General features: G+C 47.8%; 1 protein-coding gene across 3 annotated transcripts in view; it reads left to right on the forward strand.

Annotated features, from left to right (window-relative positions):
- The window catches only part of AGPAT3 (1-acylglycerol-3-phosphate O-acyltransferase 3), a 121,716-nt gene that overhangs the window by 1,393 nt on the left and 96,899 nt on the right, over window positions 1-23,424 (forward strand). The window contains exon 1 of one of the 3 annotated variants that reach the window (XM_063702672.1): window positions 567-751. The exons of the other annotated variants lie outside the window; for them this stretch is intronic. The gene's annotated coding sequence lies outside the window, so the exon portion shown is untranslated. Of the gene's footprint in view, window positions 1-566; window positions 752-23,424 lie in introns of those variants that run through there. 3 annotated transcript variants of the gene reach the window in all.

The raw sequence follows: 23,424 nt of genomic DNA on the forward strand, positions 1-23,424 counted from the left end.
TCTTAATTTGGTCACTTCTTTGCTGCTCCCCCTCCCTCTTTCCAACTAATCCTCCTCCCCCACAGAGTTCGGCATTAGCCTGTGCCTGTTACAACTCGCTTCTTGTATCCATTTCTGGTTAGTCTTAAGTATCTTCTTGAGGACATTGTCTAAAAAGCAGCTGCATGCCATTGACATTCAGACAGAACAGGGCCCCTTGGCCTTAGAAGGTGTAGGGGCCTTAAATGTTCTGAAGGTGACTTCATGGAGTGGCCGCCCTCTGTGGTCACCCTACCTGTGCGTGGCCCTGTCCTGGCGTATCTGCCAGGGGGACGCGCTGCAGCAGCCTGAAGACTGCTGGGTTAAAGGCAGTGTGGCCGGTGGGAAAGTCCCCAGGAGTGTGGATTCTAGAACAGGCCTTCCTGGAGGGAGGGTGCTGCCCCGCCCCAGGCTGGACGCGGGTCTGTGTGCCAGGACTGGGGAAGCAAACTGAAAGTAATGGTTTTATTTTGGAAATTAGAAAAAGAGCATTCACCAAAGTAATCTGTTCCGTCCCTGCCGTAGACACGTGACTGATACACCTGCCTCCCATCCCCTCCGCACTTTGACCTCGTAAACAAGTGGTCTGACACAACAGGGTTTGAGTTACTTGCCCGAGGTTATGTCACGGACCGGCAGGGCCGCCTTTAGGCTTACATCCCTGGAACTCCCACCTCCACAGATCCGTCCGGGTGCTGAAAGTCCGTGGATGCTATCCCTGGTCAAATCAGAGGTAGGTGGGAAATGCTGGAATTCTCCTAAACAGGGAAGGGGAAGATCAGAATGTGTGTTTGAGAAGAGCCTGATTTCCTGGATTCCTTTGGAGGAGGGGTGTCCTTAACTCGCCCAATCACATTTATCCTGTTCATCAACCTTCAGCCCCACTTAGGCTCTCACATTGCAGACCCCAGGGCAGAGCCCCTAGTGCTTGGCACTGAAGAGCCAGTGCAGGCCCGTTGTCACCATCAAAACCCACCTCTGGTAAATTCAATGGCTTCTGCTTCCACGCTTTGCCTCCCTCTCTGGCCTTGTCAAAAACTCTTGTGATGTCCCTGTTATAAGGTATCGCCGGTGGACTGGTGTTTCTAGATCACAGCATGGGACGTGATTGGCTACATTTGACTGTTTCCTTTTTAATGATTTGTTTAATGTGAGATCTTTAGCTACTCCATCTCATTGCAAGATTTTTGTTACAGTAAAGTTGGGCTGAGTTTTCTAAAGACAGTTGCTCAGAAATTTCATGGGAATTTACTTTTGGTTAACCGAAGAGTGTTTGGGGTTTTAAATGGGTCGTTTCAGGTGGTAAAGTAACATGACCACGAGGCGTCTGTCCTTCCTAAAACCACTTCATAATAATTTCAAGATTGATTCTAAATTACCAATTTCAAAGCGCTGCATTTTAGGCAAGCGCATTAATCGTTCACCTTCTGACAGGCTTTCATGTAGTCATTTACAAGCGGCCATGTTTTGATTATCTTTGTCAAGCAAAGTGCAGGAGACGGGCACTCTCATAACCTTGGGGCAGTGTCTGTGTTTAGTTTTGGAGGCGGGAAGGCCGAGTTGATGGTGAAAGTTGGCCATTCTTTCTGCAGGGCCAAAGTCTGTACCTGGCTATTAGGCTGCATGGATGCTGGGGTTAAATTGGCCACGTCTTTTCCCAAGCCTAGGTAGAAGGATTGCAGATAGGATATGTTTTAAATGTTACTGGTGGTGAATTGAAAGCAACACAACTATCCTTCAGTGTGTGACAGGCAGAAATCTACCTCCTGGCTAGCGTGCCCTGTGTCACTTAAGACTCAGTGGAGCTGGGTGCTCTTGGTGGGACAGTGTGCCTGCAGCCCAGAGGCCTGTCCCCAGTGACTGGGAAGGCTATGCATCATTGTTGGAGATGGTCTCGATTCCTTTCTGAAAGCGGGTAGGGAATGAAATGCATAATAAATAACAATAATGATGAATTATAAAATGAGCAGCAGTAACAAGCTGTACAAGGAAATACCTGTCCTGAGATCGATTACTCACCCCTGACTGTCTGCCCTCCTGGTTCTCAGCCAGATGCTGGGAGCTGAGTACCGGCGCTGCAGCCACGGTGGCTCTTGTTCTCTTCCTCATGTCCTATTAGCTGACCTGACACTAAATCTGTCACCTGCTTTATGACATGCTTACCTTATTATTTTATAAGCTCCTCTACATCCCTGTAAGGAGAGTGGTATTGCCCCATCACACAGAAACTGACAGAGACACTGACATGGGAAACTGAGTGGGGAAGTGTGGCCAGCGTCTCAGGTTGGGCAAATCTAGATTTAAACAAAGGTCCAATAGAATCCAAAGCTGTTATTCTTTCCACCAAACTACCTTGATGCTCATAAGATCCAATAGATGAAAATCTACATTTCCGAAACGGAGACTAAGTCATTGGCTTCACATACACGTATTCATTTAAACACTTTTCACTTGTAGAAGGCTGTACTTGCTGGACTGGGGGCTCTGAAATCTCCATCTGAGTTGATAGAAACAGATACATGCTTGATATGGAATCAAGAAGAAAATTAATTCAATTGACGTAAATTCATCTATGCTCAGCTTTTTATGGTACACTTGGTGGGAGTTAAATGAAGAGCTGTTTATTGACTCCTCATGTGAAGAATGTGCTGATGATTGGGTTAAGCTTTTCATAGATTGATTTCTGATTTAGGCCATTGTCCTCGTCTAATTGGAGTGATTGAGTGAACAAATGTGCATTTTATTAGGGAGCTACACATAATTTTTGCATTGAGAAATTAATCAGTTGTTATACTTTGTAAAATATGGTGTAATAGCATGGATTTTTGCCAAAATAGACAGAAGTCAGATTGTTAGAGGAAGACTGCGTCAGTTTGGGTTATGCACTTGTCAGTTTGGGAAGCAGGTGCCAAGATGAGATGGGAAGTGCAGGAAGAAACCCTGCAGAGGATGGTGGGGGAGCACCAGACCTCCAGGCAGGTCTGACCCCTGCGAGAGGAGGCGGAGGGAGCAGGGCTGGGGAGGAGGAGCCTCAGACCCAGCCCTGAGTTAGGCACAGCCAGCCCAGTGCCGAGTGGACCCCCAGGGTGGCCCTGCGTGAGTACCCGCTTTGGTCATTACCCCTGAAGGGGTCCCGAAGGTGTCTTAGCAAGGAGGCTGTGGCTCACCTGTCTCCTCACCTGTCACCTTGAAGCGGCTCTCTCTGGCAGAGCTCCATGGCGGCCTCAGAGACAAAGTTTAGGGACTTAAAATTTCATGCATGTGTTTTAGAGGTGGGGCCTCACTGTGTTGCCCAGGCTGGACTCAAACTGCTGGGCCCAAGCGATCCTCCCACCTTGGCCTCCCCAGTATCTGGGACTACAGGTGCTGCCACCACACCTGGCTAAGTTTAGTGACTTTTGATAATCCACAAAAACAAAAGGAACAGTAAAGACAATCCCAACTGTGACTCATTATGCGGCACGGGCGGGCGGGATTTTGGATTAGTTTTAGGAAGCGAACCACAGCCGTCCTCCTTGGACTCCCTGCCGTGGCTGGCAGTGAGCTGGTGCAGGGAGGCGAAATGCTGGTGTTCTGGGAATTTTCAAATGCACTACAGCGATCAGGACACACGTGTTTCAGTGCACACAGGTTATTTTCAGTTTTCTAAATCAGGATCTTATTACTATGACTTAAGTTCTAGAACATTGGTTAGAAAATATGTTTGTCGTGAAGTTCAGTTCCAGCTCCAGGCTAGCATTGCATTTTCCTGGAGCCCCAAAGCCTTTGTAACTTTTACTTCTTTTCTTTAAATGTTAGTGAATTATTGGGTCCCCGGGCGGTGGTTCACACCTGTAATGCCAGCACTTTGGGAGGCTGAGGCGGGTGGATCACTTGAGGTCAGGAGTTCGAGACCAGCCTGGCCAACATGATGAAACCCCGTCTCTACTAAAAAACAAAAAACAAAACAAAAAAAAAACCCAAAAATTAGCCAGGTGTGGTGGCACATGCATAGGTCCCAGCTACTTGGGACGCTGAGGAAGGAGAATGCCTTGAACCTGGGAGGCGGACCTTGCAGTGAGCTGAGATCGTGCCACTGCACTCCAGCCTGGGTGACAGAGCCAGACTCCATCTCGATAAATAAACAAATAAATAAATGTTAGTGAATTATTGAGTATATAATGTTTCTTTTTGGTGAACAAAGCTATACAGGAAAATCGTAAACGCAGATTCTGACAGGGTCCAGCTAGGAAGGTAAGTGAGAATGCAGACATGAGGCCTATGAAGGGGTGGCTGTGGTGAACATGAGTGAGAGACTGAGGCCTCTTCCACAGGGTCTGGCTCACCTGACCACCCGCTGCTGACCCCCAGCTGAGCAGGGCCAGGTGGGTATAGGACCAGAGTGACTCCATCTTTAGTCTTCCGAGAGAAGCCAGATATCTGGAGTTGTATATGCAATGTATTTATTTTTAACAAACTGCACACGCCAAATTACAAATGTTGCCACCGGAATTCAACTGGGGCTACTGTTTTTACAGTCTCTGGGCTACAGTATTTATTTCTTGAAACAAAGTAACTGAACTAATTAAATGAGGACAAAACAGGCACTTCCAAAATGCAGGAAGAGAGGGGGAAAAAATCCCAAGAATTTATGTGCAGATGAAATCAAAAGAATCATTGCCTCTGTCTCAGGGATGGCTGCTGGAAACAGCGTTCTCTGATGATGCTTAGAGGAAAGGAGAAGATGGTACTAAGAGAACAAGCATCAATTAGAAAACAACGTAACTCCACGTATCTTTAAGGGCCTACGGGAGACCCTCCCGTAAGATCTATGCAAAGATAAAGCCTGCAAAAAATAATGTTTTCAGAATGCATCCATACATTTACCAGAAGCACTTCTAATCTTGACCTGTTTACATGGAATGTTCTATGTCCATGTCTCTGGACACACGTGATCCACATACTCGTCAGCACTTGGCATTGCTGTTGATTTTCGCAAAGCTGGTAGATGCAAACTGTTGTGCAGTTGTGGTCTGGATTTACGCCTGCCTGCTGGATGAAAGTGAGCATCCTGCATATTTATTGGTTATGTGTGTCCTTCCCTGTGAAATTCCTGTTCGTGTGCTTCATCCATTTTTCTTTTGGGTTATGTCTTTTTCTCACCTATTCCTTATACATAGTTTCCATATTATATATTTCCTTATAGATTCAGGATGTTCATCTTTGGCTGTAATGTGTGCATTATATATTTTTCCCAGTTGGGTTTTATCTTTTCACTTTTTTTGTTTTGGTGAAAAGATAGTTTTAATGTAATCTATAATTTTATCCATCCTTCTTTTCTAGGTAGTGCCTTTTGCATGTTACTTTAAGTTCTTCCCAATTCTTGGGTCACAAATGTATTCTGTATTTTTCTGTAGAAGTTGTAAAGTTTGCTTTCTCTCCTTAAGCCCTTTATCTCTCTAGAGTTGACTGTGCAGGTCTTCCGAGGTGTCTTTTGATAAAGCACCGTGGTATTTCACATTCCACCTGACACTCTGTGCTTACATTTATTCCCAGGTGCCCTTATTATTGTTTTTGCTTTTGTAAATGGTGTTTTTTTTTTTTCTTTTCTTTTGAGACAGAATCTTGCTCTGTCGCCCAGGCTGGAGTGCAGTGGCAGGATCTCAGTTCACTGCAACCTCTGCCTCCCGGGTTCAAGTGATTTTCCTGCTTCGGCCTCCCGAGTAGCTGAGATTACAGGCATACGCCACCATGCCGAGCTAATTTTTGTATTTTTAGTAGAGACAGGGTTTCACCATGTTGGCCAGGCTGGTCTCGAACTCCTGACCTCAAGTGATCCACCCACCTCGGCCTCCCAAAGTGTTGGAATTACAGGTGTGAGCCACAGCGCCGGCCGTAAATGGTGTTTTTTATTTTTATTGATTTCTAAGTCTTTGCTGGTGTTCTGTAGAAATGCAGTTGACTTTTGGGTATTGATTTAACAGCTAATCACCTTGCCATTGCTTAAAATTTATTTGTAGATTTTGGGGATTTTCTCAGTAGACATTCATGTCATGTGGGAGTGGTGAAGACTCTGTTTCTTCCTTATATCTTTCATATTTTTCCTTCCTGTTTTGCTGCCTGGGCCAGGCCCTCCTGAGCAGGGCTGTATGGAAGCGTGACAGGCCATCCTTGTCCTGTTCCTGATTTTAGGGAAATGCTTCTACCATGTTGCCTTCCGGTGTGGGTACAAACAGTGGCCACGTAGTTACGAATCGTCCCACTCTGCCTCCTTGAAGCAGAGGAGGCCTGGTGTGAGAAATACAAACAGAGTGACCCAAAAGCAAGGAGCTGGAGAGATGGAAGATCCACTGTCATGGGTCACCAGGGAGACGCAGAAACAAAACCACAGAGAGCTGCGGCCTCCCCCTGCCGGGACGGCGAAACTTAAAAGACTGTGGGGACAAGTGCTGGAGAAGATGTGGGGGCAGACAGAGCACTGGTGCCAGCGTGGCTGCTTTGGGAATGGCAGGAGCTGCAGGGAGATGGCATCGAGTGGCGGGTGCACCTGCGTGTGCTTCCCGGGGGACATGCTGAGGCGTTCATAGTGGCATGTGTGTTAGAGTCAGACCCTGGGAGCTCTCTCAATGCCTGTCTCCAAATAAAATGAAAAATAACCTCACGCTACATTCGCCATGGAAAGGGGAAGGAAGTAGCTCCTCCAGGCCGCAACATGTATGCGCCTCCGGAGGATAACGCTGGGTGGAAGGAGTGAGCCGCAGAAGTGTACGCAGCACCGGACTTCATCAAGGTAAAGCACGTGCACCAGCAAAACCCATGTGCCCTGAGGACTCCGGCTCTAGTACCTGGAAGGAGAACACAGGGCTTCTGCATCCTCTGCCTCCCGGGTTCAAGCGATTCTCCTGCCTCAGCCTCCCGAGTAGCTGGGATTACAGGCGCGCACCACCACGCCTGGCTAACTTTTGCATTTTCAGTAGAGACGAGGTTTCACCATGTTGGCCAGGCTGGTCTCGAACTCCTGACCTCAGGTGATCCTCCCACCTTGGCCTTCTAAAATGCTGGGATTACAGGCGTGAGCCACTGTGCCCAGCCCAAGTTGTCAGTTTCTTGATACAAAGGTCAGAATATTTTCTTAATTTTTAAATCTCTACTATATCTGACAGTAAATCACCTTTTTCATTCCTAAAATGGTTTTACCTTTCTTTTCTAGATTCATCTCACAGAGGCTCATCTATTTTATTAGCGTTCACAAAGAACCAGCTATTAGTCTTACTCATTTTCTCCACTGTGTCTTTGTTTCCGTATCACTAATTTCTGCTCATTGTCAGGATTTCCTTCTACACTCTTTGGGTTTATTCTGGTGTTCTCTTTCTAGGTTACTGAATTGAAACATTTTCTTTTCTATTTTCTCTAAGCTTAGTTTCTTAATTTTCAACTTTCTGTCATAAGTATTTTATTATTATTTTTTGAGACAGAGTCTCCCTCTGTCACGCAGGCTGGAGTGCAGTGGCGTGATCTTGGCTCACTGGAACCTCCGCCTCCCGGATTCAAGTGGTTCTCCTGCCTCAGCCACCTGAGTAGCTGGGATTATAGGCGTGTGCCACCATGCCTGGCTAACTTTTGTATTTTTAGTAGAGACAGGGTTTCACCATGTTGGCCAGGCTGGTCTTGAACTCCTGACCTCAGGCAATCCGCCCACCTCGGCCTCCCAGAGTGCTGGGATTACAGGCATGAGCCACCACGCCCGGTCCTGTCATAAGCATTTAAGTCTATGTAGCTTTCCTACTTAGTTCTGCTGTACTGTCGTCTTGTTTATTTTGATATGTAATATTTTCATTGTTCAGCATTTTACAATTTTATTATTCTTCCATGACCCATGAATGCATTTATGTCCAAAGGCATTGAGGATTTTAGGTTGTTTTTATTATGATTTCAGCTGAAAAGCCTCATGGGCAGAGGGATATAGTCTGTATAGCACTGAGTCTCTGGTATTTCTTTAAGGATTGAATTCTATTATGTATCTTCTGGCTTATAAAGTTGCGGTTAGGAAGCCAGCTGTCATTTCAATTGTCCTTCCTGTGTCAGTAGTAAGCTTTTCGTCTGGCTGCTTTTATAGTCTCTTTATTTCTGGTGTTTTTCAACTTGACTGTGGTCTTTCTAGCATGGATTTCTTTTTATTTATCCTGTTTTGGATTCATTGTACTTTCTGAAGATAAAGTATCATGTCTTTCAGCAATTTTGGAAAATTTTCAGCCATTATTTTGTTCAATACAGTCATTCTGCGGTATCCACTAGGGATTGGTTCCAGAACCCACCATGGATACCAAAATTAGTGGATGCTTAAGTTCCTGATATAAAATGGTGTCATATTTGTATATAACCTGTGCACATTCTCCCATATATGTATTTTTTTCTTTGTTTTTGAGATGGAGTCTCGCTCAGTCACCCAAGCTGGAGTGCAGTGGCACGATCTTGGCTCACTGTAACCTCCGCCTCCCAGGTTCAAGCAATTCTCCAGCCTCAGCCTCCTGAGTAACTGGAATTACAGGCGCCCACCACCACGCCTGGGGTAATTTTTGTATTTTTAGTAGAGAAGGGGTTTCACCATATTGGCCAGGCTGGTTTTGAACTCTGACCTCATGATCTGCCCTCCTCAGCCTTCCTCCCATGTATTTTTAAATCATCTTTAGATTACTTATAATATCTAATACAATGCCTATATATAACTTCATTAATGTGGATTTAACATAGTAGAGCGCAGCAAATTCGAGTTTTGCTTTTAGGAATTTTTCCACCCAAATATCTTTGATCCATAGTTGGTTGAATCCACAAATGTGGAACCCCTAGATATGGAGGGTCAACCATACAGCATCTGCCTTATGCTTTGCTTTCTCATACCATCCTCCCAGCCACTTAAACTCTCGTTCATGTTTTTACCTTTCAGTCTTTTTATGCTTCATTCCAGGTTATTTCTTCAGCTCTGTCTTCCAGTTTAGCAACTCTATCTTTATCTCCATCTACTGTGCTATTTAAATATGTATACATTTTTTTTGAGATGGAGTCTTGCTCTGTCGCCCAGGCTGGAGTGCAGTGGTGCAATCTTGGCTCACTGCAACCTCCGCCTCCTGGGTTCAAGTGATTCTCCTGCCTCAGCCTGAAGAGTAGCTGGGATTACAGGTGCCCACCACCATGCCCGGCTAATTTTTGTATTTCTAGTAGAGACGGGGTTTCACCCGTTTGGCCAGGCTGGTCTCAAATTCCTGACCTCAGGTGATCCACCTGGCTTGGCCTTGCAAAGTGCTGGGATTACAGGTGTGAGCCACCGTGCCAGCCTCTGCGCTATTAATATTTAACCTGTTATTGTTGTTGTTCTTCTTTTTCTTTTTTCTTTTTTTTTGTTGGTAGAGATGGGGTCTTGCTATGTTGCCAGGGCTGGTCTTGAACTCCCAGGGTCAAGTGATCCTCTCACCTCAGCCTCCCAAGTGCTGGGATTACAGGCACCATGCCCAGCCTAACCTGTTCTTTTAATTTTCATTTTTTTAATAATTATATTTTTCATTCCTGAAAGTTCTCTTTGTTTTTTTCCAAGTTTGCCTCTCCTCTTGTTTGGTATTCTTTTCCTTACACTTATTTTTATTTTCTCTTTATGTCTAAACATACTTATTTTCTATACTGAAACTAATAATACCAAAGTAATACCGCTAATAATATTAACAAATACTAAAATTTGAATTTCTTGAGGGTTGGAATCCGCCACTTGTTCTGCTGCCTCTTGCTCACTGATGCTTGCCTGTCACACACTTTGTGATTTTGGATTGTGGGCTCATTTCACGTGGGCTTTGTCTGTGGATTCCTGCAAGGCTTGAAGGGAGCAAAGCCTCCCTGGAGAAGCCCTGCTCCTACCAGGAGTCCAGGAGTGGGACTGATCTAGAATTACTTTAGGCTGATTTCCTGGGCTCACAAAGGGGATGTCTAAAGATGTAATTGACTTAGATGGAAAGTGATCCTACAGCAGAAATCTGAGATTGAAGAAATTGCTGATGGTGGAGGTGGATCTACATAAATCCTGATGAATGAAACCGTAATGAACAGTAGAAGGAATGTCACAGATTAGATATACCAAAATGACCAGGCTGTCTGGGGGGAAATTTTTTCTCACTCTAAAACTACCTGGTAGAGGACAACGTGTAATTTCCAGGGTGTTTAAAGCTGGGAAGCCTCCCCACTGAGCACATCATTATCAAATGCTTTTCACCAGTTTTTGTTTTGTTTTGTTTTGTTTTTTGTTTGTTTTATTTGTTTTTTTGAGACAAAGTCTCACTCTGTTGCCCAGGCTGGAGTGCAGTGGCACGATCTTGGCTTACTGCAACCTCTGCCTCCAGGGCTCAAGTGATTGTTGTGCCTCAGTCTCCTGAGTAGCTGGGACTACAGGTGCATGCCATCACACCCAGCTAATTTTTTGTATTTTAGTAGAGATGGGATTTGACCATGTTACCCCGCGTGGTCTTGAACTCCTGAGCTCAGGGGATCCGCTTGCCTTGGCCTCCCAAAGTGCTGGGATTACAGGTGTGAACCACCATGCCCAGCCCACCAGTTTTAACAACTGCAAAATGTGACTCAGATTTTGTCCTTATAAACTTAACTTTTTGTCGACTTCCCTGTCACCCATCCCACCTGAGATGCTTTCTGCTACTTTAGCACAGGCAGACTAGGTTGCCATTTCAATTGGCTTTCTTCAGATGACTTGTATTCGGTAGCTGAAGAACTGCTGTACATATACATGGCATATGCCAGTAATAGTTAAAGGGCATGTGAGGTTTCAAAAGTAGAAAATAAATGTGAAGAAAAAGACTAGGAAACACCTGAAATGGTGCTATTCTTTTTTTTTTTTTTTCCTTTTTGAGATTCACTCTTGTTGCCCAGTCTGGAGTGCAATGGTGCCATGTTGGCTCACCACAACTTCCGCCTCCCGGGTTCAAGTGATTCTCCTGCCTCAGCCTCCTCAGTAGCCGGGATTACAGGCATGCACCACCATGCCCTGCTATTTTTTTGTATTTTTAATAGAGGCGGAGTTTCTCCTTGTTGGTCAGGCTGGCCTTGAACTCCCGACCTCCGGTGATCCGCCCGCCTTGGCCTTCCAAAGTGCTGGGATTACAGGCATGAACCACTGCACCTGGCTGAAATGGTGCTATTCTTGGGATCTGGCTGAGGATATCTTCCCAGCAGGCCCATTCCCATCGTTGTTCTGGTATCACCATCTTGTCCCCTCTATCTTCTGTCTCCACTGGTGTCCAGGACAGAAACCTGGGCCCCATCTATGACCCCCTTCCTCCATCTCCCACACCCCCTTCCCCATCTATGGCTCCTTGACCCTCACGATTCCCCCTGCCCGCCTCCTGCCCCACCGCCAGCCTCACCTGCGAGTGAGACTGCCCGTGGTCTTGCGTGGGGTCGCTCCAGCTCAGCTCCCATCACACTTGTTCCCCACAGAACAAGAGGCAGCGTTTCAGTGGCCTTGCGCTTTCCCCGCCACTGCTTGCTCAGCCCCCCCGTGACGATGCCTGCTGATGTCAGTGTCCCCTGACCTCATGCTCTGCACCCCCACACCCAGTCTTCAAGCTGCCCCACTGGCCACACTCTGCCTTGGACTTTAGCCTGCCTGGAACACTCTCTCCTTTTGCCTGGTGACTTCGACCTGGATGTCACTTTGCCGAGGTGGCCTGCTCCTGTCCTAAGTGTGAGTTAGACACACACACACACTTAATGCACAACGGAGTCACGTCGTGGCTCTGTCTCTGCGGCCTGCCCGCTTCAGTTCACATTGCACTGCTGACCTTCCCATTTGCCCCCTCGAGGGAGGGCTGCGCTGGGCTCCGCTGTGTGGGCACAGCCAGCTGTGGCCAGCCCTGTCAATGGACACTGATGCAGCTCTGTTTTCCCAGTTATAAATATGATGGGCATCCTTGTACAGTTCTTCTCTAGTCAATGTCTTGAAGGTAAAGTCTACAGGTGGATTGCTGAGTAAAGGGTCTTGCCATTTCAAAGACGTTAGACACGTTGTTGCTGATTTACCCTCTGCAAAGATCACATCTCTTTCTACTCACACCAGTAGTATTTGAAAGAATGACACTGTTGTAGATGTTTAATAGTTTTTTATTTCCATTTGTCTTTTTTTTTTTTTTTTTTTTTTTTTTTGGACACAGAGTTTTCCTCTGTTGCCCAGACTGGAGTGCAGTGGTGCAATCTCGATCTTGGCTCATTGCAACCTCCACCTCCCGGGTTCAAGCGATTCTTGTGCCTCAGCTTCTGGAGTAGCTGGGATTGAAGTTGCACACCACCACACCTAGCTAATTTTTGTAATTTTTGTAGAGATGAGGTTTCACCATATTGGCCAGGCTGGTCTCAAACTCCTGGCCTCAAGCAACCTGCCCACCTCAGGTCCTAAAGTGCTAGGATTACAGGTGTGAGCCACCACACTTGGCTTGTCTTCTAGTTTTGAAATTCAACATGCCACTGGCTGCAGTGTCTCATGCCTGTAATCCCAGCACTTTGGGAGGCTGAGGCGGGCTGATCACTCGAGGTCAGGAGTTCGAGACCAGCCTGACCAACATAGCAAAACTCTGTCTCTACTAAAAAATACCAAAACTAGCTGGGTGTGGCAGTGCGTGCCTGTAATCCCAGCTTCTCAGAAGGCTGAGACATGAAAATTGCCTGAACCCAGGAGGTGGAGGTTGCAGTGAGCTGAGATTGTGCCACTGCACTCCAGCCTACAACAGAGTGAGACTCTAGCTGAGATTGTGCCACTGCACTCCAGCCTACAACAGAGTGAGACTCTAGCTGAGATTGTGCCACTGCACTCCAGCCTACAACAGAGTGAGACTCTATCTCAAAAAAAAAAAAAAAAAAAAAAATCCAACATGCTGACTGAGTAAAGCTTCATCTCCTGTGAATACCGTATAAAGCACAATTGATGCTGTACAGTATTTTATTTCAGCTGTGAAAAGGGACCGCGGGTGTCTGGCTGTGCTGGAGGAGGAGTCTGGTCTTTTTTGGTGGGAAGTGCTGGGTGGCCGTGGGCTTGGAGGCTTGGGTCGTGGGGGTGTGGCCCAGGCAAGTTTCCTTCTCTGCTCTCGGCTGTGCACCTGTCTCCTTGTCTGTTCTCCTTCAGCAGTTTGTGAGGCTGCACATGTGAAAATGCCTTGTCAATGGCACAGTGGCACGTGGACCTGCTGCGCTGTGTGCGTGTCAGGGCGGCCATGTTGTGTGTGGCTGTCTGCACTCTGAGTCCTGGCGGGGCCGCCCGGGGATGATGGCACTTAGGGAAGAGTGACTGCAATCAATGAGCACCACGTTGAAAAGCAGAGCAATCTAGAAGCGACAGCCTGAGCTCTGCGCCTTTGTCCTGAGCTGGCCTTAGGACCTCTGGGCACCTGGTACTCTTGCTTCCCGTGAGCTCCCATGTCCCCGCATCCTGGCATGTGGGCCTCTCCCTATGCTCCTGGGGTGGAACTGAGAAGACGTGGGTTCTGCCCGCCTCTGTTACTGTTTATTCTTGAAGAACAGGGCAGCATGACTCCGGGGCGGAGGACGCAGCCCTGCATCCCTTGCGTCCCCAGGCATCTCAGGAGCACTGTGGAAACTCAGGGTGTGGACTTGAGCTTCGACATCAGTTGGCACTGGCCTTTTGCACCCATGAAATTGATGTTTGTCTGTGGCCTCCCAGGCTGGTGCTGTGCTCCTGGACCAGCGTCCGATTCCGCTGCTGCTGAATCACTTCATGGCTCAGCACAGCTGAGGGCAGCAGCTGTTGTCCCCTAGAGCCCGGGATCTGGGAGCGGCAGGGGCGGCCACTGTTCCTGTGGAACACACTGGAGAGGCATCTGCAGGGGCGGGGTGGGGCTCCTGGTCAGCCTGTTCTTGTCTTGTTCTGGTGCCACTTCCTCAGGTATGCAAGGGCTGCCTTTGTAAGTCACTGGCAGGAAGATGGGAAAGGTGCTCTCAGGTCTCTACTGCCAGGAGCTCAGCTTTGATCTTGAGTGCTGGGGGCTGTCCAGCTTTACTGGCAGGGATTCTGATGACTCAGAGACGGTAGCTACCCTTTTCCCAGTGGTATTGCTACTGAGTGTGGGATGGGTCACAGCTATGTCTGTGGCCTTTTGCAAATCAACTTCAAAATTTGCAGTCACATTTATGGTAGGACAGATTCATTTCACAATGATTTTGCCAATTACCCTTGTTATTTCCACTCACATATATCTCCCCAAAGTGGAAACAAGGACACGTCTAGAGACAGGCGCTGGACGTCTCCTGCTCACTGGCATTAAGTGGGCAGGCGGCTTATTGCTGAGTGATGGTCCCTGGATGTTTCCAGTCGACTGTGTTTGACATGGTGGTGAATTGGACACGTGACAGGTGGCAATATGTTAACTGTTGGTAGCAAGGAAGATTTGTTTTCAGGCTGGTGGTTTGATTACAAGTTGGTCATTCTTAATGCCAGGGAGGGGGAAGAGAGAGAAAATGAAAGAGAGAGAATGAATGAGAATAAATGTAAGAACTTTTTTTGGAAAAAAAGAAAATTGAGAAGGAAGTGATAGTAATTACTAATTGTTTTTACTTTGTCACTTATTATGTATTTATTTCCAGAAAGGGATCAGTTTTTTTCTTCCTTCCAAGTTTTGTGGAAGAAAAAGAAAACTGAAAGTATTTAATAACTGTGTCATAATTTTTATTTTGTGCCTTGTGATTACATTGTATTTTGGGGAGTGGGTCAGCTTTTTCTTAAATTAAGAAATGCTTTATATGAAAACACATACATAAAGTATTGAACCCCTGCACCTGCCTTAAGTGGAGAAATTAACCACTATAAATACTTTAGATGGCAAAGGGTTGGTGAAGCTGAAAACTGCTAAAATTCTTAACATGCAGACAGAAAAGGGAGGTGGGAAGGATGTCGCCCTCAGAGAACGTGTCATACCTCAGCCTGTGCTGTCTGGGGCAGACGGCATGAGCCATGCAGCCCACAGAGGCATGCTGGAAACATGGCTGGTGGGAACTGAGATGTGTTCGTGGTGTGAAATGCACGCCAATCTCAGAGGCTTAATATGAAAGAGAATGTAAGTGATCTCATTCATATTCTTCTATATTGGTTACATGTAGAAATGATAGTATTTTGGATATACTGGGTTAAATAAAATGTATTATTAATTTTTTTTTTTAGATGGAGTTTTGCTCTGTCACCCAGGCTGGAGTGCAATGGCACCGTCTTGGCCCACTGCAACCTCTGCCTCCTGGGTTCAAGCCATTCTCCTGTCTCAGCCTCCTGAGTAGCTGGGATTACAGGTGCATGCCACCACGCCCGGCTAATTTTTGTATTTTTAATAGAGACGGGGGTTTCATCATATTGGTCAGGCTGGTCTCGAACTCCTGACCTCAGGTGATCCACCTGCCTCAGCCTCCCAAAGTGCTGGGATTACAGGCGTGAGCCACCATGCACGGCCTACTGAAAACATTTTTTTGCCGATTTCTTTTTACTTTTGAATGTGGCCTCTAGCAATGTAAAGTTGCACACAGGCCGGCATTTGCAGCTCACGTGTGTTTGCCATGTTGGCGTGGTCCAGGGTCTGAGCCACTGCAGGGGCAGACCCTTGTCCCTTGGGTGAGTCCCTCATCTGGGGGCCCTGTGCCCAGGGCTGAGGGAGTGGTCAGTCTCAGCCTGTCATTCCCTGCTCTGCCGGGCCCCACGTCTCCTTTGCATAATGGAGGTAATGCAGGAAAATGCTTAGAGCAGGGTCTGGCAAATGTGTTATTAGTGCTCTGTGTTATTAATAAAGCATTGTGATATCTCTTGTGCAGTATGGAAATAGGTTTCGTAGATTGCACTCAGGATTTCAGATTGACACGTATTTCCATCTGGAAACTCTTGCACGCGTTTGCACTGGGAGACGAAGTGGTCCCTGTTGGCTCAAGCTGCAGTGAGAAGGTGGTGGGGGTAGACTCAGTCCCTTGCCGGGGTTGGCCAAGGCAGGCTTCCTCTTCCTCCCTCAGGTGTGTGTTATCCGAGGTTTCATTCCTGGAAAATCCAGTGTCTATGAAACCAACATACATGGCATTTGCATCACAGCTGGGGTCAGATCTGAGCCCGGAGGGCAGGTGTCTGGTAAGACCCATGAAGGGTGCATTTCAGCCCTCCTCTAAGAACCAGCAGTGCCTTCCATCACTGCAACAGCAAACACAAACACCCCTCCATAAACATCTAGGGCAGCAAGCAGTCACATCCCGTGAAACTCAACTGGGTCAGAGGGCCCTTGGGTCTCCTCCAGCCACGGGTGCCCTGGTCTTGGGGGGTGGTGCCCCTGGGTGGGGCTTAAGGAGGTAGCTGCCCAGCTCTGCCTGTTGTCTCCATCCTCTGGGGCCTGGGGCAACTGCTGGCCACCAAGCAGTGTCCAGTGTCATAGCCCCTCACTTGTCCTGTGGGGCCACCCATGAGATGCAGGATTCCTGGTTAGCCCCAACACCAGGCCCACACCTCCACGCAGGCCTGGAAGGCAGGAGAGAGCAAGCTTTCTCCTCCTTTATTTGTGAATTGTCAGCACCTAGAAACTTAAGCGGGCAAATGCTGAATTGCTGGAGACTGTGAAGCTGTGATATGCACAGAGTTGCTCCTTCCCTTCCTGGCTGGGGTGCTGGCCTGGGGAGCCTCCTGCCCGGGTCACTCCACTGCGCATGCTCCGTGGCCACCGTGAGGCTGACCTGCCTCAGACACCCTTCTCCTTGAGCCTCAAGGGCCTCATGGCCTGGACCTCCGTGATCAGCCAGAGAAGCCCAGAGTCCATGGTGCTGTGGCCTCCTGCCCACTCTGGGACCCCAGGGAGAGGGCCTGTCCTCGCTAAGCCTCCGACACCGGTTCTGAGCCTCTTGGACAACATTTTCTCTCCAGTTTACAAGTAGGAGCCCCTTGCATAAATAAGATGGGGAAAACCCCTGCAGATGACATGGCCGGGGCCCTGGGCCCCGGGAGCCGTTTCTGTTCCTTGTCACTCAGCCTGGCCAGTCCTTGAGTTTTTCCCCAGAGTGTCCTCAATAAGGAATAGCAAGCCTGGGTATTTTCTTCTGGTCAGTATTCCGTTTTTTTGTTTTGTTTTGTTTTGTTTTGGAGATGGAGTTTCGCTCTGTTGCCCAGGCTGGAGTACAGTGGTATAATCTCGGCTCACTGCAGCCTCTGCCTCTTGGGTTCAAGCGATTCTCCTGCCTCAGGCACCCAAGTAGCTGGGGTTACAGGTGCCCACTGCCACACCCGGCTAATTTTTGTATTTTTAGTAGAGATGGGGTTTTGCCATGTTGGCCAGGCTGGTCTCAAACTTCTGACCTCAGGCAATCCACCGGCCTTGGCCTCCCAAAGTGCTGGGATTACAGGTGAGAGCCACTGTGCCTAGCTAATTTTGTATTTTAAGTAGAGAGACGGGGTTTCTCCATGTTGGTCGGGCTGGTCTTGAACTCCTGAGCTCAAGTAATCCGCTTGCCTCAGCCTCCCAAAGTGCTGGGATTACAAGTGTGAGCCACCGCGCCTGGCCAGCGTTCTGGTCTGTTTGTGATGGGTGTAAGAATCTGTCTCTTTAAAGAGGTGCCTCTGGCCAGGTGGTTACCTCTGTCACCAGAGATGAGTCACCCAGCCTCAGCTCGCAGGGCTTCCTGGACGTTCCCAGATAGTCCCCAGGGCTGGAGGCCTGTCGAAGGTGTAGCTCTGCCACGCCCTTTGATCTCTTCCTCCTCTCCTCTTCCCCACCCGCTTCCCCACCCGCTTCCCCCTCCTTCCCCCTCCTTCCCCCTCCTTCCCCTCCTTCCCCCTCCTTCCCCCTCCTCCTTCCCCCTCCTCCTTCCCTCCTGCTGAGGGCATTTGGCCTCATAGGTAAGTGGTTTCTAATGAGCTCACTGGTTTCCGATGGTGGGTGGGGAGTGACTCTGGGCTTTCGGTGCTGCCTCTTCGACCTCATCCCTGTTTTCTGCTATGCGGAGCACGGCCCTTTCCTAATCCGAAAGAGCCGCACAGTCCCTTCCTGTGCTGCCTGTGGTCTCGCCCAGCTGGCTGTGCTATTGTGGGACATGGGGCCCAGCCTCCTGCTCCTTCAGAGGCCTGGGGCGGGTGAGGCTGGGGTGCCCTGGTGCTGGATGCAGGGGTGCTGTGGTGCTGAATGCTGGGGTGCCCTGGTGCTGGACGTTGGGTGCCCAGGCACTGGATGCTGGGGTGGCCTGGTGCTGGATGCTGGGTGGCCTGGTGCTGGGTGGCCTGGTGCTGGGTGCTAGGTGGCCTGGTGCTGGATGCTGGGTGGCCTGGTGCTGGGTACTGGGTGCTCTGGTGGTGGATGCAGAGGCAGGGCTATCTGTGGGTCTGCCCTGGGGTGTGGGCCAAGCCAGGTTAGCATATTGCAAAGCACACGTTGGGCTGCTGCTTGTGTAATTGTCTCCTTGTCTCTGCTCTCTCCCTTCTCCCACCTCACATGGGATAGATCGGAGTTAACAGTGATGCCTTTGTTTTTTGTCAAAAGCATCATACTCATGCCCCGTGGCATTCTCTTTAAGGGAAGCGCTGGTTTTACTAAAGATGTGCTTCAATGCAGTGATGTGTGGTGCTGAGCAAGGCCGGGAACCTGGCCCCTGACCTGTGTACACTGGCTGGCCGTGCTCCCCTCACCCTGTGGCTAGACCTCAAATGGCATCCCCACCTCCCTCAGCCAACTGCAGCCCCTCTGGTAGCATGGAGCTCGCAGACGCTGGGTGCAGGAGGCCTGGGCCTGGGCCAGACGGGTTCCCTGCACAGCTGCTTTTGCATCATTGATGCAGATGCAGAGACTCACTTCTCTGCTTCGTGTGTTCCTAGTTGGTCTCCAGTTCTTGAACAAATAACTTTCAGTTACAATGGTTTTTCTACTTATGATTGCCAGTTTTTCTTTTTTTCTTTTTTTTTTTTTTGAGACAGAGTCTTGCTCTGTCGCCCATACTAGAGTGCAATGGCACGATCTCAGCTCACTGCAACCTCCACCTCCCGGGTTCAGGCAGTTCTCCTGTCTCAGCCTCACAAGTAGCTGTGATTACAGGCACACGCCACCACGCCCGGCTAATTTTTGTATTTTTAGTAGAGATGATCTACTAAAAATCAGGCTGGTCTCAAACTCCTGACCTCAAGTGATCCACCCGCCTTGGCCTCCCAAAGCACAGAGATTACAGGCATAAGCCACCGTGCCCAGGGCTAGTTTCTTATATAAGCTGATTTGGAGGAAGAAAAGGGCCTGTTGTTTGATGACTCTGTGGCCCCAGGCCCAGCCCTGTGGAAGCCTGGAGTGTACGGCCGGGGTTCGTGGCACAGGCGAGGGGAGCCACAGGTGAAGGTGCGCAGGTGCGCAGGGCTCCCGTGGGTGAGGGCACCGTGGCTCAGGGACGGGTAAGCAGTGTTTTCAGGAGCACTGAGGAGCGGGCCAGTGCTGGCAAGGGGGTTCCTTGGCAGCAGCTGACAGGAGGGAAGCTTGCCCGGTCAGGGGCTCCAAATACAGGCAGGGGTTTTTGCAAAGCCGGGGCAGCGACATGGCAATCGTGATGCCATAGGAAGCCGAAGCCTGCAAAGGGCACAGCTGGGTGGACGCAGCACCTGCGGCCAGAGACTGGTGGCTGAGCATGGGGGTGCCTGGCATGGAAACTTGCAGGGCTTGGAGCTGATGGTTAGGGGAGGGAGTCACCAATATCACCTCTGCTCCTCCTGGCAGTCCCCCTGCTGTGCTATCAAATATTAGGTCTTTATACTAGATCTTTTTTTATTAAAAAAAATTTTTTTAAAGATGGAGTCTTGCTCTGTTGCCCAGGCTGGAGTGCAGTGGCGTGGTCTCGGCTCACTGCAACCTCTGCCTCCCGGGTTCAAGTGATTCTCATGCCTCAGTCTCCCGAATAGCTGGGATTACAGCCATATGCTATCATGCCTGGCTATTTTTTGTATTTTTAGTAAAGATGGTTTCACCCTGTTGGCCAGGCTGGTCTTGAACTCCTGACCTCAAGTGATCCACCCGACTCAGCCTCCAAAAGTACTGGGATTACAAGCGTGAGCCATCACACCTGGCCAAATACTAGGCCTTATTCATTCTTTCTAACTAATTTTTATACCCATTAACCTCCCTCTACCCCCATATCCTTCCCAGCCTTCTCTGTCTTCATGAGTTCAGTTGTTTTGATTTTTACATCCCACAAATAAGTGGGAACATGTTATGCTTGTCTTTCTGTGCCTGGCTTATTGCACTTAATATAATGAGCTCCAGTTCCATCCATGTTGTTGCAAATGACAGAACCTCATTATTTTTTATGGCTGAATAATACTCCATTGTGTATATGTACCACATTTTCTTTATCCATCCATCTCTTGATGGACATGTGGGTTGCCTCCGAATCTTGGTTCTTATGAACAGTGCTAAACAAACATGGAAGTGCAGGTGTCTCTGATATACTGATTTCCTTTCTTTTGGGTGTATACCTAAGAGTTAGATAGCTGGATCACATGGTGGCTGTATATTTAGTTTTCTGAGGAACCTCCAAACTGCTCTCAGTAGTGGTTGTACTAACTCCCATTCCCACCAACAGTGGTTTGCTGGAGATTTCATAGTGCAGGAACTGGCTAAACGTGGGTACTCCAAAGCAACCCTGCTAACCAGGTCAAGGCCCAGCTCCTTCTCTGTTTTTGCCCGTGAAGTAGTACTGGCTGTCACTCCATTGCCTTCTTGGTGCCTGTGGCCACTGTTGAGCTGCAATGGCCCCAAGCCTGAAATATTCACCATCTTCCTGCCCAGAAGCAGTCGCCAACCTCTGTTCTGGATGAAAAGACCCCAAAGAAACAACCAAATGCAGCCTAGGAACCTGGATTAGAGTCCAGGTTGAAACAGCAACTATCTCAGTGTTTCTGGGACAGCTGGGGAAATGCAAATGTAGGTTGACGAATAGATGATATCAGGGACCAAGGGTTGATTTTCTCAGTGTGCTAATTTTATTGTGATGATGAAGAAGAAGGCCTTACTCTTAGCAGAGACACACTGAAATATTTGGGTATAAAGTGCTACGATGTCTGGAAGTAATGCTCAGGTGGTTGAGGAATAAAAGCGTGCACGCGCGCACACACACACACAACTGCGCTCTCCTCAAATGTTAATTCTAATATAGGTAGTTGTATACAGAGTTTATTTATTTATTTATTTATTTATTTAGAGACAGAGTTTCCCTCTGTCACCCAGGCTGGAGTGTAGTGGCGTGATCTTAGCTCACGGCAACCTCCACCTCTCAGACTCAAGTGATTCTCCTGCCTCAGCCTCCCGAGTAGCTGGGACTATAGGCGCCTGCCATCACACCCACTGACTTTTGTGTTTTTAGTAGACACTGGGTTTCGCCATGTTGGCCAGGCTGGTCTCAAACTCCTGAGCTCAAGTGAACTCCTGCCTCAGCCTCCCAAAGTTCTGGGATGACAGGCGTGAGCCACCACGCCCGGCCCATATACACGTTTTTGTTGTACTATTAATTCAACTTCTCTATACAAACTTTTCATTTAAAAAGTTGGAGAAAACATCATGTTTTAGTTTTTTGTTTGTTTATTTTTGAGACAGAGTCTCACTCTTTCACCCGTATTGGAGTGCAGTGGCACAGTCGCAGCTCCCTGCAGCCTCAACCTCCCAGGCTCAAACGATCCTTCCACCTCAGCCTCCAAGTAGCTGGCACTACAGGTGCACACCACCACACCCAGCTAATTTTTAATTTTTTTGTAGAGATGGGGTCTCAGTATATTGCCCAGGCTGGTCTCGAATTCCTGGGCTCAAGCAATCCTCCTGTCTCAGCCTTCCAAAATGTTGGAATGACAGGCTTGCATCACTGCACCCAGCTTGGTTTTACTTTTTAACATTTGTAAGGCTTTACTCCACCTGGAATTGTTTTTGTGTGGGATATATATATATGAAAGCTAACGTATGCTGGGCTTAATACCTAGGTGATGGGATGGTCTGTGCAGCAAACCACCGTGGCACACGTTTACCTGTGGAACAAACCTGCACATCCTGCACATGTACCCCGGAACTTAAAGTTGAAGAAAAAAAGAAAGAAACCTTAGCAGGGTAGCTAGATAAATGGTAAGATCAATCAATATTCTTATATATCAGCAACAAACAGGTAGAAAGTGAATTATTTAAATACCAGTTACAGTAGCATCCAAAATATGAAGTACCAGGAACACATTAAACAGAACATGGGCCGGGCGTGGTACTTCACGCCTGTAATCCCAGCACTTTGGGAGGCCAAGGCGAGCGGATCATGAGGTCAGGAGTTCGAAACCAGCTTGGCCAACATGGTGAAACCCCATCTCTACTAAAAATATAAAAATTAGCCAGGCATGGTGGCATGCGCCTGTAATACCAGCTACTCAGGAGGCTGAGGTGGGAGGATGGCTTGAACCCGGAAGGCGGAGGTTGCAGTGAGCTTAGATTGTGTCATTGCACTCCAGCCTGAGCAATAGAGTGAGAATTTGTCTCAAAAAAAAAAAAAAGTTTCTTATTGATTTAAAAAATCTTATCTGTATGTTATTTCAGATTTTTAAACATTTATTTCTTTAAGTTTTAGATTTTGAAGTGCACAGTCATGTCATCTGTGAATAATGACAGATTTTTTTTCCTTTTCAGTCCTTAGATTTCTATTGACTTTTCTTGTCGTCCTGTGCTGGCATCTCCAACAAGCATGGGACTGAGGTGATGAAGGCATGTTGGCAACAGAGGGTCCTCACCAAAGGGAAGCCTTCCTTGTTACACTGCTAAGTGAAGTGGTTGTTGTGGGTTTTTTTTTTTTTTAATATTTTTTATCAAGTTGAGAAAATTCCCCTCCATTTCGCATTTGCCAGGAGGTTCTGATTTGTGTTTTTAATCACAGTCATGATTGGATGTTGCCAGTTACAATGATCTTGTGGCTTTCCCCTTTTGATTTGTTAATATCATGTTAAAATGTCCCTGCATTCCTGGAATAAACCCAATTTAGCCACGATCTTTTTCATAAATTACTGGATTAGTTAACTAATACAGGCACACCTTGGTGATATTGTGGGTTCCGTTCCGGACTTCGGCAATAAAATAAATATCACAATAAAGTGAGGCACACACATTTTTTGGTTTCCCAGTGCATACAGAAGTTACGTTTATGCTGTCTACAGCCATGCCACCCTGAACGTGCCTGATCTCATCAGAAGTTACGTTTCTGCTGTACTGTAGTCTGTTAAGTGTGCAATAGCATTGTGTCTAAGAAAACAGTGTGCATGCCTTAATTAAAAAATACTTGATTGCTAAAAAATGCTAATGATCATCTGAGTCTTCAGTGAGTCTTTGTCTTTTTGCTGGTAGATGGGTCTGCTTCGATGTGGATGGCTGCTGA

The sequence above is a fragment of the Gorilla gorilla genome, chromosome 22, assembly GCF_029281585.2.
Source record: "Gorilla gorilla gorilla isolate KB3781 chromosome 22, NHGRI_mGorGor1-v2.1_pri, whole genome shotgun sequence".
Taxonomy (NCBI): Eukaryota; Metazoa; Chordata; class Mammalia; order Primates; family Hominidae; genus Gorilla; species Gorilla gorilla.